Here is a 6,000-nt window from a genome sequence, read left to right as displayed (position 1 = left end):
CAACATGAACAACACAAAGGAACAATGGGAGGCACTGCTGTCCAGCTCGGTCATTGTTGATCAGCGCTGGCTGGTCCAACGGGTAGAGATGATGGCTAGGGCCAGCGGAGCCCTGGAATAGGGGCCCGACCATTTGTAATGCTCCGCGTTATGCGCAAATAAAGTTTTCTCTCTCTCTTTCTTGACGGCACTTCGGATGGATGGATGAAAAAACTGTATTGATGTCCAATAGGTCGCGCTAGTGTCCCAACCCGAAGTGGGCCGGTGCCACGTTGGGACCGATATAGCCTTTCAGCTTCTTCGCGGGTCCGTCAGACTGCCTATAACTGTCCCTCTAATGTAGGACTGCGTAAAGCTGAGTCCCATCGTTTTTTTAGTATTTTCCTTGCCGCTGCGTAACGCAGAGCAGCGCCAGAGTATATGAGTGAGATCTATGGTGTCATGACATTTATATCGCATGTTGTACGAACAGAGTACTACGGATAAAACCTGTTAATTAACAAGAATTTCCGGTAGGTTCTTGTCCGTAATAGCATATAGGGCAATGACCGGGGCTATGGTTAGAGTACTGTGTGGAGGGGGAAGACCCCGCGTCCAAGATAGAAATGTTTCGGTATCTCATTGTACGAGACGAGGTGATCCTTGCATTCTGAAACCTCAGCATCTTCTTGCCTTGTGGCTGCATGGTTGACAAGTCCTAGTGCAGCATTGTGGGAAGATTCGCTGAGGTTCGGATGCTAAAGCATTTAACTGAAGCAGGCTGTGATGATTGCATTATTTTGGCTTTATCGGTCAAGTTTCATAACGCTGCAGTGGGGTGAGCTACAGTGAGGTTACACAATCGTAGCTCTAGACCTTGCAGAAAACCTAGCCCCTATTCACTACTTCTGTTCCTCGGACTATATGAAATGGATAACATAGTAACCCAATTGTGAGGTAAATCCTGTACATTTTTTTTAATCAGCCAGGTCAGGTTGTAAAGCGCTGTTGAAACTGTTCAGGGGTCTTAGTTGTTCACAATATCGCCCAGTTTGAGCACATTGAACGTACGTGTATTATTTGGGCTATACAAGTGCGAAAATTTACACTGTAGCTTAGATGAATAGAGTATTGACCGAGTTGGTTTATATTGCAAAAAGGTGCAAAAAAAAAGAACGACAAACATAATAACAGGCCTCTTGGTGACACGCTCCGACCCACTGAGAAGTTTTGTTCATAAAAACATGAATTAGTAACGGAGTTATTGCTGATAAATTTAACGAGTTGACGAAAAGATGAACCCAAACCAATGCTCAGCAGATTCATTTGACGTGTCATTCGATACAGCCGATGAAGGCCTCCCCAGCTCAGACCATTAAGCGTTGGATGGATTATGCATTAAAGCCCCTAAACATTGTTTCCCGAGTAAAACATGTCAGTTTGTAGCAGCACATAGTAATGTGTTCTTCCATTATATGCAGTGGCGGAGCCAGGGGGTGGCGCACCAACTCCCCCCCCCCCCTCGAAATTAAGGCTGCTCCCCCCCCAAAGAAGTTCTGCATACGACCCTGATCGCTTTAGTCGTGCCTTTTTACATCACGTATAAAAACCAACTCACCGAACTTTTAACATTGTCGGGGAGCTGAAAATCCATCACGAAAGAAAGCGCAAAAAAGCTACATTGGGAAGAGCAGGAGAGAAGGCGACGACTACACGAACGCTTCTTGCCTTCTTGTAGTCTCACTTTTCTGGTTTTTCTAGCGCTTTCTCTCATAATATTTGGCGTACTTTGAACCAACATTCACGAAGAGCTATATACGCGCCAATGTTTGGAGGTATGAGTTCATCAATCATGACGTAGACCGTTGCGGATGCTAATCGCATTTTCACCTGCTTATTTTTTCTGCAGAAACTGAACTTCGAGCAGATAAGCAGGTGAGTGCAGCTGTGCGGAGACGGCTGCTACTGGGCAATACGAACGGAGCGCTCGATCAAAAACGGACGAGAAAGGACGTGCGCGCCTTTCATCAATGAGGATTCTGCGATATTCCAGAGCTAACGTTGCGTAAGTATACATATGCCATGGTTTCAGAAAGGTGCAACAATCGTAGCCACGTGATATTGTGAAGTGCTGCTGAAATTGTGCACTTGTCTTAGTTAATTTCACTATAGCCCTGTTTGGCCCCGCCGCGGTGGTCTAGTGGCTAAGGTACTCGGCTGCTGACCCGCAGGTCGCGGGTTAAAATCCCGGCTGCGGCTGCTGCATTTCCGATGGAGGCGGAAATGTAGGCCCGTGTACTCAGATTTGGGTGCACGTTAAAGAACCCCAGGTGGTCGAAATTTCCGGAGCCCTCCACTACGGCGTCTCTCATAATCAAATGGTGGTTTTGGGACGTTAAACCCCACATATCAATCAATCAATCAATGAATCAATATATAGCCCGGTTTGTGAGATGTAAGCTTGGACGCTTACGCGTAGCTTGGTGGAATGATATCACACGCCGGGAATCGCTACTGATGTTTAGAATGAGAATTCGTTTAACTTGGGGCATTCATTTCCATTTTCGTCACATTAACACAGAAACGCCACGAATGAGTGTACAGTTTTATAAGAGCAAACCTAAGGTGCTGTTAGTGGCCACACTTTCGGGTTTGAAATTCGTACTTCGGCACTTCGGTTAGTGTAGCTGAGATGGTGGACTTGAGCAAAGCGTCTTCAGGAAATCCGCAGTATTACGGCGGCATGTTTGAATGGCCAATGGGAAGAGACACAGAGTAATGCAGAAGGAATGGAAGTGCCGAAGACAACGTGCAAGACATATGCTAAAAGGTACTAGTGTATTTAAGTAGGGCTTGATGTGAGACGACCACAAGCGATGAAGGTGTGACATGTCTAAAATGTTTGCGTGTGCGTGAGATTAGGAAGATCTCCACAGACGTCGTTTTTTTCTTTCTTCCAGATACATTGTTGTGTCGAGAAATGCCAAACAATGGAAAGCATGAAAACATAGGATTTTGCTCTGAGCGTTTTGGAAGCCTGACGTACAAAATACGCCTTACTATGCTTGCGATTTCCAACGAATGAGTTTTGTGTAACTGGTATATGAGCAGGAAAATATACTACGCCAACGTAATTTCAGAGCCGAATTTTCTCTCTATAAACGAAATATGAGGGTGCAAAATGTGTCTACGAAGTTATGCCGGTATAGACCAGACTTCGAATATGGGTACAAATGTGAGTAGTTCATCCAATTCATTGCATGAATTTTGTATCAAAGATCACTTATATCACAGGATTTAGAAGCAGTTGAAGGGTGCAATGAATGACGTAGAGTAATTGTCAGGTGGTTCATTTAATTTAAGGTGCCCAGTGGACCTCCAGTGACAGTATATGCGCCAAAAGGCTGTAGCAAAGAATTATATGAGAGAGCGTGAAGGAGCAAAAAGAAAAACAGATGGATGCGCTTGGTTTGTGTGATAAGAATGAAAAATATTTTGTACAGAAGGCGGGCAACCGGAATGGCGTCCATGTGCTTTCCAGGTGCGAGTGCATGCTAAACTTGCCTAAACATTTATTTTGTGTTAAGAATGGTTATCATCCTATAGCTGTGCATTTTTTTTTGGTTTACATGCAAGCATATGTCTATGTAATGGGAATCAGCAGCGTAGGAATTTTTTAAATTTTTTTGGGGGGAGGGGCAGCACCTTCAGCCTAAGTGGCGACCGGGCAGGCAGGTCGAGTGTCATTTCATTCTCTGTATGCTATTGCAAATAAAAAGTCGGAGGCGGGGGAGGGGCGCACGGGCCCAATGTGCCATTCCCTGGCTACGCCACTGCTCGGAATCTCGTAGGTTGGGGTTTAAATTTAGAAGAAAAGAGGACCCATTTTTGATTTCTCCAAATTGTGAAAAAAAATGGTTCAGCTCATCTACAGAGCATTTAACCATTTTTTAAATTTTTTTGTTGCTGGTGAACAAGACAGCGAATCTTGAAGAAAGTTGCACTCCCCTACAAAGCCAAAATGTTTTTTTTGGGGGGAGGGGTGAAGGCCTAATTAACCGAAAAAAGTCTTTTCATGGCAAACAGAAAGAAAGTTTCCCGGGAATATAGAATGTGTTCTATTATTAGAAGAAAATGAGAACAAGGTGAAATGCAGCACAGGTGGTGAGTTATTCAGCGATAGCCAATCCTGCTCTGCCACTCCCTCACCAGAGCAAGATATGCCACCCCGGTACAGTACTTGGCCACTACCTCGCATGAATACAGCAATTAACCCTTGACCCTCAGTCCCAAGCGGCTGCGAAGCAACTGTCCGAGGCGGCGGTCAGACATACGACGCAGCGGAGAGTGCTATGTATATCTGGGTCCGTACAGGCCGCCATTGGAATGTGATGTTGACTGCGTTCAACGCTATAACGATATCTATTGAGGCTAGTCGTGGTATTTGAGGAATCCGAGGGTGTAAAATGAGATGTATTAAGATTTTTCGAAGTTACGAGGACATGTGAGGCTTATACAGTGCTGAAGAACGGACACGTTATATGCTAGCATGAATTAGTTGACAGAAAAGAACTAGGGGTTCTGATACACATGAATATTGCTGGCAACAAAGAGGAATACAATAGCATCAGTGAGAGGGTGGCAAATATCCTAATTAAGTTGAACAAAATGTACAACATGAAGGTGGTGCAGAGTTATGTGCTAACATTGAGCCATAATAATCATTTGGTTGTAAACGTAGAGTCAACCAATAATAAAGTAAAACACAGTTTACTATTCTGATTCGCGAATTCAATGCCCAAGTGGGCAAGAAACAGGCTGGAGACAATGCAGAATGCAGGGGGGGGGGGGGGGAACACGGCATCGGCTCTAGAAATGCTAGAGGGGAGTTATCAGTAGAGTTCGCAGAACGTGATAATTTACGGATCTTGAACACAGTATTCGGGAAACGGGCTAACGGTGGTGGATGTGGCGGTGTCCTAATGGCGAAGCTAAAAGTGAAGTAGACTTCATTCTGCGGGCACCCCCTGGTATTGTGCAGCATGAAAAAGCAGTTGGCAAGATCCGCTACAGTGATTATAGAATGGTAACAGCTCGTATTTACCATGATTGAAAAAAGAAAAGACAAAAACTGATACGCAAAAAGCCAATTAATGAAGTAGCGACGAAAGCGAAAGTACAGGAATTCAGAGTTTCGCTTCAGAATAGATTCGAGGCGCTAAACGAGGCAACCGACGTTAGCGTTGACAAAATGAACGATAATCTTACCGGTATCATCAACGAGTGTACAATGAAAACTGGAGCACTAGACAGGACACTGGCAAACTATCTCAGGAGACGACAAATCTCTTTAAGAGATGACAAACAATGAAAGCCTCCAATGCAACCGACGAAATAGAGCTAGTGGATCTTTCGAAGTTAATCAATAGGCGAAAGGTATCCGACATAAGAAGGTATAACATGGAGAGAATTGAGCAGGCTGTAAAAAACAGAAGAAGCCCAGAAGCGGAGAAGGAAAACTTATGGATAGGGAAAAATCTTGTATATGCATTAAGGGACAAGGAAAGAAATTTGATAACCAATATGAATAGGATAGTCAAGGTGGCGGAGGAGTTCTACAGAGAGCTGTACAGAAGCCAAAACAATCAGGATGGCATCGTAAAAATCAATAATAGCCCAGAGGAATTCGATATCTTACCAGTAACGACAGGGAAAGTAAGGAAAGCCCTATGAAGAATGCAAAGAGGCAAAGCCCCTGGTGAGGTAAAGGTAACAACGGACCTGCTGAAAGATGGCGGAGAAATTGTGTAAGAAAAACTGGCCACCAATGTGTCTCTTGGCAGAAAGGGTACCAGAATCTTGGAAGAACGCCGACATCATTTGAATCTATAAGGAAGGAAACACCAAGGACTTCAAAAATTACAGGCCAATCAGCTTACTGTCTGTTCTCCACGAACTATTTACAAAATAATAGCTAATATAATTAAGGTGACATTACAGTTTATGCAACCAAAAGACCAA

Source organism: Rhipicephalus microplus, chromosome 7 (assembly GCF_043290135.1).
Source record: "Rhipicephalus microplus isolate Deutch F79 chromosome 7, USDA_Rmic, whole genome shotgun sequence".
Taxonomy (NCBI): Eukaryota; Metazoa; Arthropoda; class Arachnida; order Ixodida; family Ixodidae; genus Rhipicephalus; species Rhipicephalus microplus.
Note: the sequence above shows the minus strand (reverse complement) of the source record.